Genomic DNA, 25729 nt, shown 5'->3' with positions numbered 1-25729 from the left:
AGAAGTACGAACAGGATTGATTTCACTGTACATTGCCAGGGAATATTACTGCATGTGTTATATAATAGAGTGCTTTGTTTCTGTAACAGTATTATATAATAACTATCCATGAAATAGCATAACTCAATGAAACACCATAATATAGAGCATGCAGGAGCATTAAAGTGTTTACCACTTGTGCGGGGGTACACGGTATTGATATTAAATGGATTTTCACTTTTGCAATATAATTGTGATGTGTTCATATTCTGATAATCTGTGGGCTGCATATAGCTGCGAGGTTGTTCAAATTGCTTTCTGCTGCTTCTCTGCAGGGCTGTAGAGCGGAGCTGCTACAGTCAGACTTTGGAGGGTTTCCGAGTCACACAAGTGTTTCAAGGCAGTTTAATCTGGCACAGATGATCCAAGCAGTTTTTCCTGTGGGAATTGGTGTGGGTGGAACAGGGGAATTCCAGATAACAAATTACAAACAGCTTATGTAACGAGCTGCCTTTCGAAACAGCCGCTCAAAGTGTCCAGGCTGCATGGGAGCACTGAGTCCGGGCATGCTGTTACATAAGCTTTCTGATTTGTGCAACTGATCTCGGTAAAGCAGGAGCCGAGTGCAGAATTAGACTTCAAAGCACGTTGTTAAATAGGGTTATGTAACTCGCTACAAGGCCGTCAGTGGGGAGATTTGACTGCTGCGTCACCGAGTAAGTTGCTGTTGCTTGACTGTCCCTGTTTTGCGTACGGACTGAAGCGGGGTTTGGATCTTATACTCTGAAGGAAATTGCTGACAAAAGTCGAGTTCCTTTTGTTTGTTGCTGCATTTTGTGGTCAAAGTGAGATGGATTTGCGCTGGAAAATAGAGCACTTTGGGCACCACGTGTCTACATTTAGCACTTCCAGGGCAGTCAAAGCATGGTTAGATACACCATTGGGACATTTACATTTCCCACACCAGCCATTGGAGTGAGATGAGGAGCAGTTTTGTACTCTGACCCTAGGTATCAGCATTGAGACTGCCCAAACCCATCTCACATAGAACCCCAGTGTTCTTGTTAACTCATCCCAGTGTCTTGCCAAAAAGCTGTCCCGTGGAAGGAGCTCACCACAAACTGGCAATTTCGCAAAATGTTGCAGTTTAAAATGCTGATTGTAGAGGCAAAAAACAGAATTGCATTTATATAGCACCTTTCACAACCACCAGGCGTTCCAAAGTGCTTTTTGAAGTATAGTCATTGTTGTAATTTAGGAATCGTGGCATCCAAATTGTGTTGGTTGAGGGATAAACAATGTTAATTTTTTGGGGAGTGCACAGCCCCTTCAGGTTCCAGAGAGCCATGTGGCCACGCAGTTAAAGGGAGCATTGGGGATAAATATTAGCCGGGACACCGGGGGATAACTCCCCTGCTTCTCTTCGAAATAGTGCCATGCGATATTTTATGTCCACTTGAGAGACCAGATGGGGCCTCGGTTCAAAGTCTCAAACGAAAGACGGCGCCTCCGATAGTGCAGCACTCCCTCTAGTGTCAGCCTAGATTTGTGTGCTTAAGTCTCTGGAGTGGGACCTGAACCCACAACCTTCTGACTCCGAGGTGAGGGTGCTACCCACTATGCCACTGCTGAATTGCATTTTTCTACAGTTTAACATTGTGCCACTCTGCCTATATTTTTCTGTTGCAGGTTGCTGTGTGACACCAACTCTTTGCATTCCTGTCATTTGGGTTTATAAAAATGTAATTTTATTTCTCAAGGAGAAGCATGTCTGGCTGAGAAGTGGAACAATTTCACTTCTCTGAATAACAGTAAAAAAACGGTCCAAAGAAATTCCCGGAGCCTGTGATTCCAGCGCAGTCACTGAAATACGGGTGGGAGCTGAGCTCGATTTAGTTTGTATTGGAATGGCTGTAACTTCTGGTTTGGAGGTGCTGAACGTTAGGCTGACTGTGGCCTGGATCAAGGAGTTGGCACTGTGTGTGATGGTGGTGGCAGTAATGGACCTTAGTTTTATTTATTGAATGAACTCTGTGGGTGACCAGATTGTTTTTGTGGGGTAGTGGCAGCTGCTCCATCTCCACATGTTCTTGGAAATAATTGCGCATTTCATTTACTGATGTATGACCAAATTATCTTAGAATCTTACAGCACAGAAGGAGGCCATTCGACCCATTGTGCCTATGGCAGCTCTTTGAAAGCTATCCATTAGTCCCACTCCCTCTGCTCTTTTCCCATAGCCCTGAAAATATTTCCTTTTCAGGTATGCAACCAATTCTCTTTTGAAAATTGCCATTGAATTCGCTTGCACCATCCTTTCAGGCAGTGCATTCCAGATCGTAACTCGTTGCGTAAAAATATTTTTCCTCATCTTTCCACACCCCCCCCCCCCCATTGGTTCTTTGCCAATTATCTTTAATCTATATCCTCTGGTTACTGTCCCTCGTGACTTTGGAAACAGTTTCTCCTTTAAATGGTGACATGTTTCATCCCTTTCAATTCCTTTAAATAATGACATGTTTCACCCTCCCCCTTCCATTTGGCAGCAGCTCTTTGATTGGGAAGTAATGGAGAACAACAATGAAAAGAAATCCCTCCATTTCTCCACCCTGGAGATCCCTTGGCCCAATGCAATGCGGAGACATTAAAACATTAATTCTGGGTGTGCCGTTCGATGGTTGATAATTGAAAGAAAGGTGAGCTGAATAAAACATTTCCTCTGTGACTCCGTTGTAGCCATTTCTCTTCAGTTTTTCTCCCTCAGCGACAAACCAGGTTGGAATTAATCTTTGAGGGAAGGCTGACCTCCTTGATTTTAATCTTGTTAGGTTCTGCTGGTTGTCTCTGTCGTCCTCATCATATTTTGACTTAAATGCCATTCGTGAGAATTAGTTAATGGGTCAGAATTGGTTGTTGAACTGATGTTAGAACTGGGTGAAGCAGCATCTGTTGAACCTACGTTCATTAAGCCCTTGCTTTGCAGTTCTGCCATTAAGTATATGGGTTCTCACCTTCCACCTGTTCTGTTGGGCTATGGGCAGCATGGCATCCCCGACCTGCGAGAAACCATCAACGGCAGGTCGGGGCCATAAAAGGTGCGGCGGCCCTAGGCAGCATGGCGGTGTACCACGGCAAGGTACAGCACGAGCTGGTGCAGGAGGGCGACGGCAGCGAAGAGGGACATCGTAAAGGTCCAGGTCGGTGATTGGAGCGTGGGCAGGTACAGCAGGAGCGGCGAGGTCGGGGCGAAGGAGCAGCGAGAGATTGTAGGAGGAACGTGATCGGGGCCCAGGAGAGGCGTGAGTTCTGGACCAGAGGTTCAGGGGCAGCACGGGCCAGCCCACACTACGATATGTGCGTGCACTAGGCCCGTGCAGCAGAGCAGGCTCCACATGTTTAAAAAAAAATCCACGCACAGGCATCTTCCACCCTACAACATGTAGTTCAGGACCTGGAATATTAGGTCCTTCATTGAAACACCCGTGAACTCCTGCCTATGATGATTGGGCAACCCTACTGTGAGCCATATAGCTCTGGGAAAGCACTTGGGGGCGGAGGGAAAGCAAAGATTTATTTATTTGAGAAGAATTTGATGGCATGGAACAGCAAAGTGAGCTTCTTTAAGGCAGCTGTAACTATGTAGGAGATGTGTGAGTTCCAGTTGAGGTCGGGGAAGACAGAGGCCAATTGTGGAGAAGGACGAAAGGATGGAGCCATCTTAAGTAAAAGGTGGCAGCTGCTGGTTGGATTTGCAAAGGACTTATCATAGAGTTATAGGATCTTGCAGCACAGAAGGAGGTCATTCGGCCCATCGTGCATGTTGCGGTTCTTTGAAAGAGCGATCCAATTAGTTCCACTCTGCTGTTCTTTCCCCATAGCATTGCAATTTTCTTCCCATCAAGTATTTGCCCAAGTCCCTTTTGAAAGTTACTATTGAATCTGCTTCCACCATCCGTTCAGGCTGTGCAATCCAGATATTAATAGCGTGCTGTGTTCTCATCTCCACTCTGGCTCTTTTGCCAATTGCCTTAAATCTGTGTCCCCTGGATACTGACCCTTATGAAGTACTGGTACTCCAAAGGGCCAGTTGATTCCTTGCTTCAAATGGCACCGTTATGGTCTGTTTTTTGTGTTTGCCTACATAGCTACAGTGATTACACTTCAAAAAGTCATTCATTAACTGTGAAGTGCTTGGGGTGGTCCTGAAGATGTGAAAGGCGCTATAAAAATGCAAGCTTTTTTCTGAGCTTTGCAACGTTTGGGTGGTGGAGTAAACACGAGTATCAGTTAAACGTGGCAACTGCGGTGTCATTTTATTTTCAAATCGCCACTTGACATTTGTGATGCAAATGATGAATTTGTTCATGATGCTAAGTTTAATCCAATTATCCAGTAGCTGTGCTGCAGCTCTGTTTTCGTATGCCTGGATCAAGCAGTACTGTGTGAATGGGTGTAAATGGTGTCAGCCTTGGCTCCATGGCAGATAAACTCTTACCTCTGAGTCAGAAGGTCGTGCTTTCAAACCCCACTGTAGAGAATTGAGCAGCTAATCTAGGCTGACATTTCAGTGCAGTACTGAGGGAGTGCTGAATTAGTGTTAAATTGGGAGATGTTTGTTGTGTGCACTCCTGTCCACTGGGAACTGTCCCTGAAGCGCAATAATCACTGGCTGTTCTGTACTTTAACGTAAAGAAATGATTATCCCAGTAGTGTAGCAACAGAACATTTCCCTGCTGATCAGATGCTCATGGGGTCGGAGCGGCAGGTTTGCTGCCTGCACGGTCTTGGGCTAAATTTTATTAAAAGGAGTCCAGGGATTCTCCTACGCACATGTTAACATCCTTCCCTGTGGAAAGCAAAACGTGTCAGCCAGTTTACACAGCTAGTTGGTATTCCATTTTAATTCTGTTGATGTAGTTTCAGTTCTGTGAATAATGGTCAGGTGAAGCACAAGCCTGAATGTGGCCCCAAGTACACAAGAGGTTAAATAGAGCCCACATGTATGTTTGGAAATTCATGCCCAATCCAAAATCTCAAATACCTGGAAGTTACTTTCCCCTGTTTAATGAAAGACATTCTATTCAGATGAGCTGACCTAAGAATATATATTCACAAGTGAGCACACACTTGGATATATTAAAGGGAATACTCTGCAAAACTCCTATGTTTTACCATGAGTTGTGAGGCTAGGATAGGATTAGCATGGTGCACCTAATTATTGGATTTATGCCACTTATTGAGAACATTTGAAAGTACGAAACATTTGTTTCTGTTGAGGCTGCTTTGGTCTCCACTCATCGGGCCCAAGTTTCCCTCCGAGCTGGGCGCCCGTTTTTCGCGCCTAAAACGGCGCCTAAAAAAATCCTCGGTATTCTCCACCGACCTGTAGGTCCTCTGGCCTTCGGCGCAGCCAACACGAGCTGTGGGGGGGCAGAGCCAGGTCCCTGCGCTGAAAACAGTGCCGGGACCTCTGCACATGCGCGCTACAGTCGGCACGCAAGTGCAGTAGCTCCAGGCGCCGAACTGTGTGGGAGGGGCCCGAAGCACACAGCCCCTAGCCCTGGCTGAATGGCCTCACTGGGGCTGCGTGAATAAGGCTCCTCCCACGGCCAGCTCCTGCTTCTCCCCCCCCCCCCCCCCCCGACCGGACCCGACACCCGCTCCCCCCTGCCTCCGGACCAGACCCGACACCCGCTCCCCCCTCCTGCCTCCGGACCAGACCCGACACCCGCTTCCCCCCCCCCCCCCTCCCCCTGCCGACCAGACCCGACCCAACACCCGCTCTCCTCCCCCCGGCCGACCAGACCCGACCCGACACCCGCTCCCCCCACCCTCTCTCCCTCCCCCTCTCTTTTCTCTCCCCCCCCCCCCCCCTCTCTCTCTCTCTCTCTCTCTCTCTCTCTCTCTCTCTCTCTCTCTCTCCCTCCCCCCCCCTCTCTCTCTCTCTCTCCCCCTCCCTCCCGCTCAGCGGCACGAACGGCTGCAGAATTCTCCCTGGCTGAAGCACTTTCACACAGGTAGGAAGATGGTTTATTTAATCTTTTCTTGGCTTATAAATGTTTATTCAGGTTGGATTTATTTGTATAATATTTGTAGAAGTATAAATAAGGATTTATTGTAGAATTTAATGAGTTCCCTTCCCCCCCCCCCCCCACCTCTAATTTGTAACCTGCGCCTGATTTTTTTAATGTGTAGAACAGGTTTTTTCAGTTCTACAAAAATCTTCACTGGCTCCATTCTACTTTAGTTTGGAGTACGTTTTCACTGTGGAAACTTTCAAATCGGGCGTCAGTGGCCGAACACGCCCCCTTTTGAAGAAAAAATTCTGTTCCAAAGTAGAACTGTTCTACCTGACGAGAACTGAAGAAAAAAAATGTGGAGAATTGCGATTTCTAAGATAGTCCGTTCTCCACCAGTTGAGCCTAAAAATCAGGCGCAAATCATGTGGAAACTTGGGCCCATCGACTTGAAGATGCTTTTACCTTTCCATATGAGGACGGCCTTTCAGCGACCTTTCAGCGCATCTTAATTCATTCATCTGGAAAGACCTTAAACTCTCCCATTACTATATCTACATGTTTCTTGAAAGATTCTAGGATTTTGCCTCCCATGGGAATCCATTCCAAGTGTTGATCACTCTTTGCGTGAAGAACTTCCTGATAACGGTCCTGAATTGACTTCTTCCTGATCTGATTGCCACCTTGAACGTTCCCTAGACGAAGACTATTGCGTGTGCCATAAATTGGTAACAAATCTGACCGAACAGCTTAAATAAATAACATAGAACTGTCTTGGTGATTGCTGACTGCTTATTTAATGTCTACCAGCTGTACCAACTCCAGCAATTTATTTAGCATGGTCAGCAGGCGGTACAGCTCTTGCACTGCCTCCCTACTGAGTTGAGTCATTAACCCATAAATAAAGGATTATTCTGCACTTACTTTCAGGTTTCTAATTAATAAGCAACATTAACATTGCCTAATACCTACGATTTTCAAACCGATTATGTGCCCAATAAAATAAAGCAAAGTGGGGCTTTTCTAATCGAAACATGGTAATGTCATTTGATGACAACTGCTGTTGACAGTCCAGTGCTGGCATATGTCTTTCAGAAATGGAGGTTCACAACATGATTGGATCCACCTTCGAATCATAGAATTCTACAGCACACGAGGCATTTTGGTTCATTGCGCCATGCTCGTTAGTTAAAAGAAGTTTTCATTTAATCCCTTTTCCCTTGATTGCTATCTAATAACATAAGAAATAGGAGCAGGAGTAGGCCACACGGTCCCTCGAGCCTGCTCCGCCATTTAATACGATCACAGCTGATCTGATCATGGACTCGGGTCCATTTCCCTGCCCGCTTTCCATAATCCCCTATTTCCTTATCGTTTAAGAAACTGTCGATTTCTGTCTTAAATTTATTCAATGTCCCAGCTTCCACAGCTCTCTGAGGCAGCGAATTCCACAGATTTACAACCCTCTCAAAGAAATTTTTCCTTATCTCAGTTTTCAATGGGTGGCCCCTTATTCTAAGATCATGCCCTAGTCATCCGTATCAGTGGAAACATCCTCTTTGCATCCACCTTGTCAAGCCCCCTCATAATCTTATACGTTTTGATAAGATCACCTCTCATTCTTCTGAATTCCAATGAGTAGAGGCCCAACCTACTCAACCTTTCCTCATAAGTCAACCCCCTCATCTCTGGAATCAACCTAGTGAACCTTCTCCGAAAAGCAAGTGTATCCTTTCGTAAATATGGAAACCAAAACTGCACGCAGTATTCCAGGTGTGGCCTCACCAATACCCTGTATAACTGTAGCAAGACTTCCCTGCTTTTATGCTCCATCCCCTTTGCAATAAAGGTCAAGATTCCATTGGCCTTCCTGATCACTTGCTGTATCTGCATACTAACTGTTACATATGTAAACCTGTAAATACCTTGTTTAACCACCAGAGGGCTCATCCCCTGGAGTCCCAAGGGATCTCTCAATCCCTTGGGAGCACCTATACTTAAGGAGGTCTCACATGCTGGAGAGGCACTCTGGAGACCTGCAATAAGACTACGGTCACACTTTACTTTTGAGCTCACAGTATCTGGTCAGACTCTTTATTCATACAACAACTGGCGACGAGATACAGATATCGAACCCCACCACAACGATGCAGAGAACAGTGAGCATCCTGGAGAAATTTTCGGAGGGAGATAATTGGGAAACTTTCATGGAGCGACTCGACCAATACTTCGTAGCCAACGAGCTGGAAGGAGAAGCGAACGCTGCCAAATGAAGGGCGATTCTCCTCACCGTTTGCGGGGCACCAACTTATGACCTCATGAAAATCTGCTTGCTCCAGCGAAACCCACAGAGAAATCTTATGATGATTTGTGCACACTGGTCCGTTAGCATCTTAACCCGAAGGAAAGCGTTCTGATGGCGAGGTACCAGTTCTACATGTGCAAGAGGTCTGAAGGCCAGGAAGTGGCGAGCTATGTCGCCGAGCTAAGACGCCTTGCAGGACATTGCGAATTTGAAGGATTCAAATTCGCAATGTGATCATCATTTCCATTCATACCGCTTCAAAGGATATGTTTGCAGGGGATGTGGAACAATGGAACATCAACAACGTATGTGCAGGCGAGCTGCAAACCCTGCTAATCCTGCAAACCACTATGTTGCAGAGGAGGACAGATCCACGGCGGATCACAACAAACCAGAGCCTCAGACCGAGGAGGCAGAGGTATATGGGGTGCACACATTTACTACAAAGTGTCCCCCGATAATGCTGAAGGTTGAATTAAATGGACTCCCGGTGTCAATGGAGCTGGACATGGGCGTGAGCCAGTCCATTATGAGCAAAAAGACTTTCGATAAATTGTGTTGCAGCAAGGCCTTAAGGCCAGTCCTGACTCCCATTCGCACTAAACTGAGAACTTGCACAAAGGAACTGATTCCCGTAATCGGCAGTGCCACTGTAAAGGTCTCCTACGATGGAGCGGTGCACAAGTCACCACTCTGGGTGGTACCGGGCGATGACCCCACGCTGCTCGGCAGGAGCTGGCTGGGGAAGATACGCTGGAACTGGGACGACGTCCGAGCGCTCTCGCCCGTCGACGATGCTTCATGTACCCAGGTCCTAAACAAGTTCCCCTCGCTGTTTGAACCAGGCATCGGGAAGTTCCAAGGAGCAAAAGTGCAGATCCACCTAATTCCGAGGGCGCGACTCATTCATCACAAGGCGAGCGCGGTACTGTACATGATGAGAGAGAGGGTGGAGATCGAGCTGGACCGGCTGCAACGAGAGGGCATAATTTCTCCAATCGAATTCAACAAGTGGGCCAGTCCGATTGTTCCAGTTCTCAAGGGAGACGGCACCGTCAGAATCTGTGGTGATTACAAAGTAACCATCAATCGTTTCTCCTTGCAGGATCAATACCCACTACCAAAGGCAGACGACTTTTTTGCGACGCTGGCGGAAGGAAAGACGTTCACGAAGCTGGAATTGGCCTCGGAAAAGCCTCACCTGCATCAACACGCACAAAGGTCTCTTCATTTACAACAGATGCCCGTTTGGGATTCGATCAGCCGCGGCGATATTCCAGAGAAATATGGAAAGCTTACTGAAGTCGCTCCCGCGCACCGTGGTCTTCCAGGACGACATCTTGGTTACAGGTCGGGACACCGTGAGCATCTGCAGAATCTGGAGGAGGTTTTTAGTCGGCTTAATCGCGTGGGGCTCAGGTTAAAACGCTCGAAGTGCGTTTTCCTGGCACCTGAAGTGGAGTTCCTGGGGAGAAGAATCGCGGCGGACGGCATCAGGCCCACCGATTCGAAGACGGAGGCAATCAAGAACGCACCGAGGCCACAGAACATGACGGAGCTGCGGTCGTTTCTAGGACTCTTGAACTATTTTGGTAACTACTTACCGGGTCTCAGCACACTGTTCGAACCACTGCACGCCTTACTGCGTAAAGGAGACGAATGAGAATGGGGTAAAAGCCAAGGAAATGCCTTTGTAAATGCTAGAAAATTGTTATGCTCAAACAAATTGCTTGTGTTGTATGATCCATGTAAGTGTTTGGTACTGGCATCTGATGCATCGTCATACGGTGTCGGGTGTGAATTGCAACAAGCAAATGGGCTAGACTTTCCACTTCACATCGCCCATATATGGCCCAAAACGGACCTCTGTCGCCCATTTTGAGCAAAAAGTAGAAACTATGCCCCAAATAGCGCCCGAAAAACAGATGCCTAAGTTTCCACTTTGATCGCCGAGAAGATCGCCAAAATGATAGCCCACACAAGTCCCATCCCATGTTTCAGCACCTAGCATGCACTTCGCTGGGCCGATGTAAGGCCCAAAAGAGTGCTGAAAAATCATTGCTTTTTCTGGGCCTAAGAGAAGGAAAATGGGCACTACGGACACCATTTTGACTTCAGAGGAAGTATGGAGCATTAGTTGTGAGTTATTTCGAGAGTTAGTTGTACTCAGAATATTGGGACAGGGAATATAAATAGGATATTATTACGTTATTTTTGGTAAATACTGAATTCATTAAATAGCTTTTACATAGTGAAGTTGTTACTAAAGTACTTGTATAAACAAATATGGATTAACAACTGTACAGTTGATAACTAATGTAACTGAGAGAAAACACACAATTTATTCAATCAAAGATCATTTTTTTAACAAATGAGAAAAAAATTTGATAAACTATCCCTCCAATCCCCTCCCCCTAACCCCCCGCACCAACCCCCACCCTTCCCTCAAATACACAAAATCTTAACGATTAACAAATAACAACGAACAAGTGAAAAGTGAACAAAAATATAAACTTTGTGAAAGAACTCCCCCCTCCCTACCTGCGGCCACGTTTCCCTCCAGGTCCAGTCCCACCTCCGTGTTCGAACCCCACCCACCCATTTTGGTCTACGCAGACCGACACCAAGATGTCGTGCAGAATGGGACGGCAAGACTTCCTGCCGTGGTGGAGGTGACGGAGCGGAAGCCTGAAGCTCCACTTCCGAGTCAGGAGGAACTGTGTCCTCCGTACTCGCTTGCGTGCTCGGGGTCTCGCTGCGAGCAGGCACGACACCTTGGGGTGCAGCGCCATGTCCAGCCAGCAATGCATCCCATAGAGCATTGGTTGCGGCTGTCTTCTGCCGAATGGCCTCCAACGTCTCCCTTGCAGTCTGTGCTTGCTCAGAAGACCAGTTGGAGAAGTTCGTGCAGAACTCACTCCAGGATGCTGGAAACTGGCTCCAGTTCCCGGAGAACTGGCTCCAGTTGGCAGAGAATCCCACGAAACACTGGATATGGTCGTGACCAATCGTGACCGTCTCCCTGCACAGGGATATTAAGCGCTCTGTCTGGCCCTCCATGGTAGGCGATTGCTCACCACGCTGACCGGACCTCCGTGGGGTCGGCGTTTGCAAAATTACGTGCCTTGGCGTCATCACCTGCACACCGCTTGGTCCCGGTGCCTCTTCCATCTCAACAGAGATGGCCACAGGTTGTCCCCCCCCCCCCCCCCACAAAAACAATCTCCTCCTCTTGCTCCGCCTCAAGTTGACTGACGGAGTGCGTTGTTACATCCTCCTCCTCCTCTGTCTCTCCTCCTGCGAGCTGTTGGAGGGTTCAATATTTGCGGATGTCTCCACTACTTCGTAATGCTCAACAGACACTTCACCTTAGAAAGATGAATGAAATTTCTAAACAACTCAACAATATATATCAATATTTCAATATCAATATTTCAATATCAATATTTCAGTAACCTAAAACATTGCAAAACTTTTCAAAACCCCATATGCACAAGGATTCACCAGGGTTAACATGGCCTCATTCGTAGATCAAGACTACATCAAAATTATTGAATTGGAATTGCATAACATTACATGTGTAACTTTTTTGTATGTATTAAGTAATGTTTGACACATTGCACAGTTCCCAATATTCACGAGACTTAAGGGTGGGCTCAGCCACGCCACGGGTCATGACCGAACGGCTTTCAGGCCCCACCAAGGCCACCGCAAGCTCCTCGTATTGAGTAGCAATGTGTACCGTCGCGGAGCCGCCACCCGTCCTCCTTTGCTCCGCGCAGTTGATAGTTATCTTCTTCTGTAAATGATAATTTAACATTGCACGGTATAAGCTAATGGTCTTGACAATAAACATTGAAGACTGACAGATTTAAATGTTCAATTATTACATAACATTCTAGTGCATATGAATAATTTTTAATACTATAAGATTCAACTTAGTGCTAGGGAGAATAAATGTATTTTTAATTTAATAATTTTATATTATACATAAATGACTGAGGATTCTAATTATAATTTATAAACAGCAAGTAAAAAATCAACCCCCCCCTCAAAAAAAGTCCCACACATGCGCACAATGGCGTTGCTAGGGAAGCTTTTTTTTCCCTATGACTTCCGTTTCATTTCCGCTTTTTTTGGGCGATCGTGAGATTGCCAAAAAATCAGATCACCTATTTGACATCGCGGGGGTATGGCCGAGTGGAAAATCGCAACAAAAAAAAATGGGCCTTGTGCTGGCGATCAGTATGGGCGAGACGTCCCACATCGCTGGAACAGGGCCCATTTTAAATATGACTTTTAAATATGTTGTAAATATAGAATTTAAAATGCAACTTACTCTGGTAGCTGCATATAAGTAGTTTTTAATACTATAACATTCAACTTATTGTTCGGGTAAATAAATGTAATTTAATTTAACGTAATTTTTAATTTAATTTAATTACTTTACATTATAAATAAATTACATTGAGGATTTTATTTACAATTTATAAACATCAAGTAAATAATACATAATTTATAAACATCAAGTAAATAATACATGTGTGATTTTAAATATGACTATTAAATATGTTTTAAATATAGAATATATAATCCAATTTACTGTTCCATCCCTTGCGGCACTGGTCAGCAGTGCGCACCTCATTCGATGCCGATGTCACGACATCGTCAATCTCCAGCCAAATTCTACGATATGCACGGGGTGGAGTTTTCCCATGCCCACCCCGTGTCAAGTCCTCCCACCTCGTTGTGACCACATTTACAAGGGCCTCGTTGGCCTCCTCACTAAATGCTTTGGCCCTCCTCCTCTCCATCTCCCTTTGTTTTTTCCACTTGCATTTGCATCGTCCTAGATGCTAGACAATAGGTAGATGATAGCTAGAAATAGCTCCTATACTAGCTATTAGATCAATCAAATTTAATAGTTGTCAAAGTTTAACCGATATTTTCCTCACTGCAAACTACAAAGTCCTCTCTCCTTCTCTCTCTCCGATCCTCTCTGTGCTTCTGAGCATGTGCGATGTACCATGAACTCTCCAAACGCAGCAAAAAAAATCAACCCCCGCCCCCCCAAAAAAAATCCCACACATGCGCACAATGGCGTTGCTAGGGAAGCTTTTTTTCCCCTATGACTTCCCTTTCATTTCCGCTTTTTTGGGGCGATCGTGAGATTGCCGAAAAATCAGATCGCCTATTTGACATCGCCGGGGTAAGGCCGAGTGGAAAATCGCAACAAAAAAAATTGGCCTTGTGCCGGCGATCAGTTCGGGCGAGACGTCCCACATCGCTGGAACAGGATCCATTTTTGGGGGCCTTAGCCACTTAGTGGAAAATCTAGCCCAATGAATCTGGGAAATTGCAACCATTTGCTTATGCATCCAGAAGTCTGCCTAAGGCTGAGAAGGCCTACAGCATGATTGAAAAAGAAGCGTTAGCGTGTGTTTATGGGGTAAAGGAAATGCTTCAATATCTGTTTGGGCTCAAATTTGAATTGGATACTGACCATAAGCCACTGATATCTCTCTTTTCTGAAAGTAAGGGGATAAATACGAATGCATCGGCCCGCATCCAGAGATGGGCGCTCACGTTGTCCACATACAACTACGCCATCCTCCACAGGCCAGGCACAGAAAACTGTGCCGATGCTCTCGGTCGGCTGCCATTGCCCACCACGGGGGTGGAAATGGCACAGCCCGCAGATTTAGTTATGGTAATGGAAGCATTCGAGAGTGAGCAAACACCTGTTAACCGCCCGATAGATTAGAACCTGGACAAGGCAGGACCCCTTGCTGTCCTTAATTTTTTTTAAACTGTGCGCTTCACGGGAGCTGGTCCCAGTGTCCCATTAGAAATGCAGGAAGAAATAAAGCCATACCAGCGGCGCAAAGATGAAATGTCTATACAGGCAGACTGCCTTCTGTGGGGTAATCAGGTAGTGGTACCTAAAAAGGGCAGGGACACTTTCATTAGTGATCTCCACAGTACCCACCCAGGCATTGTAATGATGAATGCGATAGCCAGATCCCACGTGTGGTGGCCCGGTATCGAAGCGGACTTGCGTGCACAAATGTAACACATGTTCACAGTTAAGCAATGCACCCACTAAGTTTATGGTCTTGGCCCTCCAAACCATGGTCCAGGGTCCATGTCGACTATGCAGGCCCGTTCTTGGGAAAAATGTTCCTAGTGGTTGTAGATGCGTACTCCAAATGGATTGAATGTGAGATAATGTCGGCAAGCACGTCCGCTGCCACCACTGAAAGCCTGCGGGCCATGTTTGCCACGCACGGCCTGCCTGATGTCCTTGTGAGTGACAATGGGCTGTGTTAGAGTTTCCAATAAAGTGGACAAAGGAGTACCAGTTGATGTAGTATATTTGGACTTTCAGAAGGCTTTCGACAAGGTCCCACACAGGAGATTAATGTGCAAAGTTAAAGCACATGGGATTGGGGGTAGTGTGCTGACGTGGATTGAGAACTGGTTGTCAGACACGAAGCAAAGAGTAGGAGTAAATGGGTACTTTTCGGAATGGCAGGCAGTAACTAGTGGGGTACCGCAGGGTTCTGTGCTGGGGCCCCAGCTGTTTACATTGTACATTAATGATTTAGACGAGGGGATTAAATGTAGTATCTCCAAATTTGCGGATGACACTAAGTTGGGTGGCAGTGTGAGCTGCGAGGAGGATGCTATGAGGCTGCAGAGTGACTTGGATAGGTTAGGTGAGTGGGCAAATGCGTGGCAGATGAAGTATAATGTGGATAAATGTGAGGTTATCCACTTTGGTGGTAAAAACAGAGAGACAGACTATTATCTGTGTGGTGACAGATTAGGAAAAGGGAAGGTGCAACGAGACCTGGGTGTCATGGTACATCAGTCATTGAAGGTTGGCATGCAGGTACAGCAGGCGGTTAAAAAAGAAAATGGCATGTTGGCCTTCATAGCGAGGGGATTTGAGTACAGGGGCAGGGAGGTGTTGCTACAGTTGTACAGGGCCTTGGTGAGGCCACACCTGGAGTATTGTGTACAGTTTTGGTCTCCTAACTTGAGGAAGGACATTCTTGCTATTGAGGGAGTGCAGCGAAGATTCACCAGACTGATTCCCGGGATGGTGGAACTGACCTATCAAGAAAGACTGGATCAACTGGGCTTGTATTCACTGGAGTTCAGAAGAGTGAGAGGGGACCTCATAGAAACGTTTAAAATTCTGACGGGTTTGGACAGGTTGGATGCAGGAAGAATGTTCCCAATGTTGGGGAAGTCCAGAACCAGGGGTCACAGTCTAAGGATAAGGGGTAAGCCATTTAGGACCGAGATAAGGAGAAACTTCTTCACCCAAAGAGTGGTGAACCTGTGGAATTCTCTACCACAGAAAGTAGTTGAGGCCAATTCACTAAATATATTCAAAAGGGAGTTAGATGAAGTCCTTACTACTCGGGGGATCAAGGGGTATGGCGTGAAAGCAGGAAGGGGGTACTGAAGTTTCATGTTCAGCCATGAACTCATTGAATGGCGGTGCAGGCTAGAAGGGCTGAATGGCCTGCTCCTGCACCTATTTTCTATGTTTCTATGTTTCTCAAAATTCCGCTGTCAAGATTTCGAGGGCACTCGGGAAATTTCTATTAGCCAGCCCACCTCTGAGGGGAAGTCTGTGGGCCAGATGAAACCGTTCCGTGGATCATACGTTTGACATCCCTGCGTGGGGTAGATCAGGTTTTAGCAGCCACTCTGCCAAGAATCCATTTAATTTTATTATTTTCACAAACAAGTAGTGCTAACAACTTACATTTATACAGCACCTTTAATGTAGTAAAACGTTCCAAGGTGCTTCACAGGAGAAGGTGTCTAATTGTGTATCTTCAGCCTTTGCTGATGGGAAAACCTGCATCTCCTGATTCTCTGCTACATGTCTGGTTTTAATAGATTCAGCCATTTGAAGAAGCGTGGCACGCATCATTATCATGTGCAGAATGTGCCACGAGACAAGTAAAAAGCTCACCCAATGCTGCTAGATGACGATACTTCCTTTTTGCCAACATCACTGGGACAACTTGCTGTGAAAGAGCTGCTTGCCCAATCCCTTTGTCCCTGCATACTGTGGTGCACACCTACTGTACTTAACACCATTGACTTTTAAGAATGTGTCAAACTTGCTGGAAATTAATTGAGCAGCATCGTCACCAAAGGGCAAAAAACGTTAGTGGGAGTTGTGTACAGACCTCCAAACAGTAGTAGTGATGTTGGGGAGGACATCAAACAGGAAATTAGGGGTGCATGCAATAAAGGTGCAGCAGTTATCATGGGTGACTTTAATATGCATATAGATTGGGCTAACCAAACTGGAAGCAATACGGTGGAGGAGGATTTCCTGGAGTGCATAAGGGATGGTTTTCTAGACCAATATGTCGAGGAACCAACTAGGGGGGAGGCCATCTTAGACTGGGTGTTATGTATTGAAAGGGGATTAATTAGCAATCTCGTTGTGCGAGGCCCCTTGGGGAAGAGTGACCATAATATGGTGGAATTCTACATTAGAATGAAGAATGAAACAGTTAATTCAGAGACCATGGTCCAGAACTTAAAGAAGGGTAACTTTGAAGGTATGAGGCGTGAATTGGCTAGGATAGATTGGCGAATGATACTTAAGGGGTTGACAGTGGATGGGCAATGGCAGACATTTAGAGACCACATGGATGAACTACAACAATTGTACATCCCTGTCTGGCGTAAAAATAAAAAAGGAAAGGTGGCTCAACCGTGGCTATCAAGGGAAATCAGGGATAGTATTAAAGCCAAGGAAGTGGCATACAAATTGGCCAGAAATAGCAGCGAACCCGGGGACTGGGAGAAATTTAGAACTCAGCAGAGGAGGACAAAGGGTTTGATTAGGGCAGGGAAAATAGAGTACGAGAAGAAACTTGCAGGGAACATTAAGAGGGACTGCAAAAGCTTCTATAGATATGTAAAGAGAAAAAGGTTAGTAAAGACAAACGTAGGTCCCCTGCAGTCAGAATCGGGGGAAGTCATAACTGGGAACAAAGAAATGGCAGACCAATTGAACAAGTACTTTGGTTCGGTATTCACTAAGGAGAACACAAACAACCTTCCAGATATAAAAGGATTCAGAGGGTCTAGTAAGAAGGAGGAACTGAGGGAAATCCTTATTAGTCGGGAAATTGTGTTGGGGAAATTGATGGGATTGTAAGGCCGATAAATCCCCAGGGCCTGATGGACTGCATCCCAGAGTACTTAAGGAGGTGGCCTTGGAAATAGCGGATGCATTGACAGTTATTTTCCAACATTCCATAGACTCTGGATCAGTTCCTATGGAGTCGAGGGTAGCCAATGTAACCTCACTTTTTAAAAAAGGAGGGAGAGAGAAAACGGAATTATAGACAGGTCAGCCTGACATCGGTAGTGGGTAAAATGACGGAATCAATTATTAAGGATGTCATAGCAGCGCATTTGGAAAGAGGTGATATGATGGGTCCAAGTCAGCATGGATTTGTGAAAGGGAAATCATGCTTGACAAATCTTCTGGAATTTTTTGAGGATGTTTCCAGTAGAATGGACAAAGGAGAACCAGTTGATGTGGTGTATTTGGACTTTCAGATGGCTTTCGACAAGGTCCCACACAAGAGATTAATGTGCAAAGTTAAAGCACACGCTATTGGGGGTAGTGTGCTGTCATGCATTGAGAACTGGTTGGCAGACAGGAAGCAAAGAGTAGGAGTAAATGGGTACTTTTCAGAATGGCAGGCAGTGACTAGTGGGATACCACAAGGTTCTGTGCTGGGGTCCCAGCTGTTTACATTGTATATTAATGATTTAGACGAGGGGATTAAATGTAGTATCTCCAAATTTGCAGATGACACTAAGTTGGGTGGCAGTGTGAGCTGCGAGGAGGATGCTATGAGGCTGCAGAGTGACTTGGATAGGTTAGGTGAGTGGGCAAATGCATGGCAGATGAAGTACAATGTGGATAAATGTGAGGTTATCCACTTTGGTGGTAAAAACAGAGAGACAGACTATTATCTGAATGGTGACAGATTAGGAAAAGGGGATATGCAACGAGACCTGGGTGTCATGGTACATCAGTCATTGAAGGTTGGTATGCAGGTACAGCAGGAGGTTTAGAAAGCAAATGGCATGTAGGCCTTCAAAGCGAGGGGATTTGAGTACAGGGGCAGGGAGGCGTTACTACAGTTGTACAGGGCCTTAGTGAGGCCACACCTGGAGTATTGTGTACAGTTTTGGTCTCCCAACTTGAGGAAGGATATTCTTGCTATTGAGGGAGTGCAGCGAAGGTTCAACAGACTGATTCCCGGGATGGTGGGACTGACAAATCAAGAAAGACTGGATCAACTGGGTTTGTATTCACTGGAGTTGAAAAGAATGAGAGGGGACCTCATAGAAACGTTTAAAATTCTGACGGGTTTAGACAGGTTAGATGCGGGTAGAATGTTCCCAATGTTGGGGAAGTCCAGAACCAGGGGCCACAGTCTAAGGATAAGGGGCAAGCCATTTAGGACGGAGATGAGGAGAAACTTCTTCACCCAAAGAGTGGTGAACCTGTGGAATTCTCTACCACAGAAAGTTGTTGAGGCCAATTCACTAAATATATTCAAAAAGGAGTTAGATGCAGTCCTTACTACTAGGAGGATCAAGGGGTATGGTGAGAAAGCAGGAATGGGGTACTGAAGTTGCATGTTGAGCCATGAACTCATTGAATGGCAGTGCAGGCTTGAAGGGCCGAATGGCCTACTCCTGCACCTATTTTCTATGTTTCTATGTCACTATAAGCTATTTAAGTATGCCATAGCTGCCAAATAATCCTTGTAAAACCTCACTGGTTTTATTTCTGGTAGGTTCCCATGCATGTATTTCTGGTCACTTCGAGTATGCATGTGTATGTAGGAGTAGGATTGGTATACTTTGCTCAGATCAGCGGAAAGTGCAGTTCTTGAGCTTCTGCTCAACTTGTAGATTCATTCCAGACCATCGGGTAGAGCCGTGTGCTAACATCTTGATTTTTATGATTCTTGGGTGTCCATTATGCATGCATCAGGTTCTGAGTTCAGACCCAGGCCGCAGGTCCAAAGTTTGGTAGGAATTGTGACACGGATTCCTGGCAGTATACTGGGTGTACTGTAAATTCACTTTTTTTGGCATCAAATGGTGATAACATACTATTGACATCAGGATTCAAGTATGTCCCACCTTTTAAAGCATGATTCAGAATATGGGACAGTATTGGACCTTCTCTGGTTTCTTGTCTTCCACACATCCCTAGTTGCTCTGAGGGAATCAAGTTGGGAATGGGCCAGACTAAGGACGGCGGCAGGTTCCCTTCCCTGAAGGACATGTGACCAATTGGGTTTTTATGACAATCTGGTAGCTTTTTTGGGCATTTTATTTGGTTCCAGCCCACACATCATCAGATTTATTAAAACTTAATTTCACAACTCGGTATGGTGCGATTTGAGCTTGTAGCCTCTGGGTTGGCAATTCAGTCCCATAACCACGAGGCTATCGTAACAATTTGTCAGACTGCATAACTTCCAAGGATAATCCCAAAAGATGATCGCATTTTCATGGACAGCAGTGTTTGACGCTCTTGTGTATTGGGAGATAGCAGTAGGGCCCAGTGTTAACTCCTGGCATCTTCTAATGAAGGAAAGCTGCTCTTCAAACCATGAAGGATGATGATTTGGGTGAATTATCCAGCATAAAGTGTCTACCCTGAACAGAAGAACTTCTTTCTCAATCTGCACATTCTGTTGCTAAGATTTCTGGACACAAAGCAATATACATTTTTTAAAAAATGTACTTACACCATAAGTTTGATTGGTGCTCATTGGATTTTGTAAGTGCTCTTTCACAGTCCTTTTCCCAATGCCATCTCTTGTCCAGCAACACATGCAGTGGATTTAAGACAGTAAGATTAGGTACTCATTCCATCATAGTTTAGTCCCGAACATGAATGCCACTGGCTTCCATTTTATGGTGCTGCGTACTGATGATGTTTTTACCAGTGATTTGTGTGACCCTGTGACCCTAGATTATTCAACCAAAATACAAAAAAGACTTCTTTTAAAGAATTCAGATTTATTCTTCTGCACACCCAGGCTGTAATCCTTCAGGTGTTGCAATGTAACATCCCTGGTCTTGAAATGTTCGGCCTCATCTAGACCTATCTCGCAGATTATGATCTACCTGCCAGTTTTCTTGTTGAAACCTTACTGGAGCTGAATTAATTCCAAAAGGTAGGTGGCTGTAATGATGCAGACCCATCTAAGTTGTGACAGCTGCGCACGTTTAGGAGTTTTCTCCTCCATCATTTGCGGATAGACATTAGATAAATCCCAATTTGCTAGAGCAATGACCACTGCCAAAAATGCCAGTCGGTGCGGTCCTCATTGGGTATTGTTATGTACATCCATCCATTCATAGGCAGTCCCTCGAAATCGAGGAGGACTTGTTTCCGTTCTACAAGTGAGTTCTCAGATGATTGTACAGTCCATGAGGGTCCTGATGTTCATGGTCATTTTGAAGGGTGACAGATGCCTGTGCGCGAGTTCTGCATTAGGATGGAGAATGAAACAGTTAATTCAGAGACCATGGTCCAGAACTTAAAGAAGGGAGCTTTGAAGGTATGAGGCGTGAATTGGCTAGGATAGATTGGCGAATGATACTTAGGGGGTTGACTGTGGATGGGCAATGGCAGACATTTAGAGACCGCATGGATGAATTACAACAATTCCTGTCTGGCGTAAAAATAAAAAAGGGAAGGTGGCTCAACCGTGGCTATCTAGGGAAATCAGGGATAGTATTAAAGCCAAGGAAGTGGCATACAAATTGGCCAGAAATAGCAGCGAACCCGGGGACTGAGAGAAATTTAGAACTCAGCAGAGGAGGACAAACAGTTTGATTAGGGCAGGGAAAATGGATTACGAGAAGAAGCTTACAGGGAACATTAAGGCGGATTGCAAAAGTTTCTATGGGTATGTAAAGAGAAAAAGGTTAGTAAAGACAAACGTAGGTCCCCTGCAGTCAGAATCAGGGGAAGTCATAACGGGGAACAAAGAAATGGCAGACCAATTGAACAAGTACTTTGGTTCGGTATTCACTAAGGAGGACACAAACAACCTTCCGGATATAAAAGGGGTCAGAGGGTCTAGTAAGGAGGAGGAACTGAGGGAAATCCTTATTAGTCGGGAAATTGTGTTGGGGAAATTGATGGGATTGAAGGCCGATAAATCCCCAGGGCCTGATGGACTGCATCCCAGAGTACTTAAGGAGGTGGCCTTGGAAATAGCGGATGCATTGACAGTTATTTTCCAACATTCCATAGACTCTGGATCAGTTCCTATGGAGTCGAGGGTAGCCAATGTAACCTCACTTTTTAAAAAAGGAGGGAGAGAGAAAACGGAATTATAGACAGGTCAGCCTGACATCGGTAGTGGGTAAAATGACGGAATCAATTATTAAGGATGTCATAGCAGCGCATTTGGAAAATGGTGACATGATAGGTCCAAGTCAGCATGGATTTTTGAAAGGGAAATCATGCTTGACAAATCTTCTGGAATTTTTTGAGGATGTTTCCAGTAAAGTGGACAAAGGAGAACCAGTTGATGTGGTATATTTGGACTTTCAGAAGGCTTTCGACAACGTCCCACACAAGAGATTAATGTGCAAAGTTAAAGCACATGGGATTGGGGGTAGTGTGCTGACGTGGATTGAGAACTGGTCGTCAGACAGGAAGCAAAGAGTAGGAGTAAATGGGTACTTTTCAGAATGGCAGGCAGTGACTAGTGGGGTACCGCAAGGTTCTGTGCTGGGGCCCCAGCTGTTTACATTGTACATTAATGATTTAGACGAGGGGATTAAATGTAGTATCTCCAAGTTTGCGGATGACACTAAGTTGGGTGGCAGTGTGAGCTGCGAGGAGGATGCTATTAGGCTGCAGAGTGACTTGGATAGGTTAGGTGAGTGAGCAAATGCATGGCAGATGAAGTATAATGTGGATAAATGTGAGGTTATCCACTTTGGTGGTAAAAACAGAGAGACAGACTATTATCTGAATGGTTACAGATTAGGAAAAGGGAAGGTGCAACGAGACCTGGGTGTCATGGTACATCAGTCATTGAAGGTTGGCATGCAGGTACAGCAGACGGTTAAGAAAGCAAATGGCATGTTGGCCTTCATAGCGAGGGGATTTGAGTACAGGGGCAGGGAGGTGTTGCTACAGTTGTACAGGGCCTTGGTGAGGCCACACCTGGAGTATTGTGTACAGTTTTGGTCTCCTAACTTGAGGAAGGACATTCTTGCTATTGAGGGAGTGCAGCGAAGATTCACCAGACTGATTCCCGGGATGGTGGAACTGACCTATCAAGAAAGACTGGATCAACTGGGCTTGTATTCACTGGAGTTCAGAAGAATGAGAGGGGACCTCATAGAAACGTTTAAAATTCTGACGGGTTTGGACAGGTTAGATGTAGGAAGAATGTTCCCAATGTTGGGGAAGTCCAGAACCAGGGGTCACAGTCTGAGGATAAGGGGTAAGCCATTTAGGACTGAGATGAGGAGAAATCTCTTCACCCAGAGAGTGGTGAACCTGTGGAATTCTCTACCACAGAAAGTAGTTGAGGCCAATTCACTAAATATATTCAAAAGGGAGTTAGATGAAGTCCTTACTACTCGGGGGATCAAGGGGTATGGCGAGAAAGCAGGAAGGGAGGGGGTACTGAAGTTTCATGTTCAGCCATGAACTCATTGAATGGCGGTGCAGGCTAGAAGGGCTGAATGGCCTGCTCCTGCACCTATTTTCTATGTTTCTATGTTTAACGTGTGGTGGCTGTTGCACATTGGCTACCACGCGGGCTTGATGGAGCTACGTCTTGGTCCAGTGGCAAGGGGGTCCAAGACGACTGGAAGCCAGGCTCTACTGTATGGGTGTGGTTGCCTACGGTGAAATGTGAGCCGTAAGCTCAGTACTGAGCAGCACCTTCAGGAGAGGTGGTGAGGGATCCGAGGTGTGGAGGGTCAGGGTGGGAGCCACTGGGGCCCTGTTTGCTTTTGTTGGCTGCGCCCCGCTTCATCTTGCTTCTTGGTGAGCCACTGGAGAGGACAGGAAGGCCGCCGCCATTACCCGCATCACGTGCCACGTGCCACATGTTCCGAGCAGGCCGAGGGGACGCCGAGTCGCTGGTTCTTTGATGTCCATGTATGCACTTTCCAACAAGACTCGCTGTACAACAAGCAGAAATCCGAACCCGTGCTAATTTCCCTTTCCCTAGCTTAGGACATTGAGGCCTCGAATTGCCATGGGTGACGATGGTCAGTGGAGCTTCCTAGGGCGCTGGTGTCCCGGGTGCCATGTTGCAGTACATAACACTGGATTCACTGTAATCTTAATCTCTGCCGACCTTTGCAGCACTGTTTTTCTTCACTTTCGGCACAATTGTGGTTGCTGCAAAACCTTATGAGAGGAGTCCAAATATGTTAAGAAAGCATCAACCGTGGACCTAACTGCACACAGAATAGTGCGTACCAGGCATCATTTTGGTTAGCAATCTGGTTTCACAGTTATCTGTACTTCACTGTCATTCATAGTACCCATTTGCTTTTTGAATGCTTGTACTGCAACAAGGCACTCACTGTCATGCTGAGCTAACACTCTGATCTCTTACAATTTGAACCAGTATTGCATGGGGAGGTGGGTAATCTCCACCAACCACACACACGGAATAGTTCTATCTGCCCATTAAGCTTCACTTTAACTTTAATCACACCTGCTGGTAGAACTATTCTCCAGTGAAGATTTCGAAACAGAAGTAATAGTTTCCTGCAAAGGTGTATTACTCAGCATTGCTTGATTTTAAAAAAAAATCTTTGTAGCTAAGTTCAGTTCCATTTTCAATGATTTCCCTCTCCTCGGAGATAACCCAAGCGATGCCAGCTTTCTCTTTAAGCATCAGCATCTTTAAGGCCGGTTCTTTATCGTTCTCATCACTTGATTTGTCCTTAATTTGTTTCCTGCAATCAACAGCCTACCTCCCTGTCTGAGCGATCGCATGCTCCTTTTGGCTTTGCTGCTCAACCCGTCTGTTCCATGACCCTATTTATTCCCCAGCTGTGGCAGGCCTGATCTTTAAACCAACATTCTTTATCTGTGTGGCTAATCTTCCTACAAAGCCCCGTTTATAGGTATTTCTATGTGAAACCATTCATAATATCTTTACTCTTCGTGATACAGTCAGTTACTGGGACCCCATGCCACTGTTTCCATAGACAAGGAAATCTCAGCTGAGTTCTTGTAAATTGATTCTGCATCAGATCTGGTGTGTTATTTGAATCTGCGTCAAACTCTCAATATTCAGTCAGTATTTACGATGCCACCACATGCTTCCTAATGACACCATGCTCGTCTGCATTGCTTTTATGAAAGCAAAACCTTTCAGTAGTTACTGGTAGGGGGGAAATGGAGTCAATGCTTTTTCATAACATTTTCTGCCAGATTTATTGTTTCTATCAGATTTCACAATATGCCACAAACGTTTCTCCATCCCCAATAACGCTCTGTAAATTAAGCTACTCTCCTTACCTATGATATTAAATTCTCCGTGGCAATGTGATCAAAGCACCCTGTGTTATTCATTGGTCAGCATTTTCATCCAATGCCTCACTGGCCAGTAGCTGTCACCATGATCTATTTTTGAGTTGAGCTTTCATGGCCTTGATTTGTGGACCCATTGTAAAAAGTACCCGCAGTCACTAGCAGTCAAATTACTTCTGAAATTTACCATCCTGGTTGCTACTTTATAGGTGTTGTGTTAGCCTTAATTGATAACTAGTCGATAGATTTTTTAAATTCATTCTGGAGATGTGACCGCTGCTGGCAAAGCCGGCATTTATTACCCATCCTTCGTTTCCTTTCAGAAGGTAGTGGTGAGCCTTCTTGAACCACTGCAGTCCATGTGGCAAAGGTGCTCCCACAATGCTGTTAGGTAAGGAATTCCAGGATTTGGACCTAGCGACAACAAAGGAACGACAAACAACTAAGAGACATATCCTGCTTTGGTGATCACTTACTGCTTTTTTGTAAAATGTCTCAGTCGTATTTACTATTGACGTAGTACTCCCAGTCATCAGCCTACCCCAATGGAACCGACCTAGTAGAACAGTGGGTTGTTGGAACATTCGACTCTGCTGGACTAAATTATATATTAATTTAAAATATAGCTGCTATCATTCATCTGATGATTCAGTGGGCAAGAGCACCATTTGGATTGAAGGGGGCAATTAGAAACATTGGCCCCAAGTTTCCACACGCGGCAAAACAGGCGCCCCTCCGAGCTGGGTGCTCATTTTTCGTGCCGATAACGGCGCCTGAAAAAAAAGGCGCTATTCTCGAGCGCTTTGCAGCTCG

General features: G+C 45.6%; 1 protein-coding gene across 1 annotated transcript in view; it reads left to right on the top strand.

Moving 5' to 3' along the window:
* The first annotated feature begins 662 nt into the window (after positions 1–662).
* Positions 663–25729, top strand: part of rad54l2 (RAD54 like 2) — a 149787-nt gene continuing 124720 nt past the window's right edge. Inside the window, exon 1 of the mRNA XM_070895822.1 lies at positions 663–695. The gene's annotated coding sequence lies outside the window, so the exon portion shown is untranslated. The remainder of the gene's footprint in view (positions 696–25729) is intronic.

The sequence above is a fragment of the Pristiophorus japonicus genome, chromosome 12 (genome assembly GCF_044704955.1).
Source record: "Pristiophorus japonicus isolate sPriJap1 chromosome 12, sPriJap1.hap1, whole genome shotgun sequence".
NCBI classification, from domain to species: domain Eukaryota; kingdom Metazoa; phylum Chordata; class Chondrichthyes; family Pristiophoridae; genus Pristiophorus; species Pristiophorus japonicus.
Note: the sequence above shows the minus strand (reverse complement) of the source record. Positions and strands in the feature narration are given on the sequence as shown.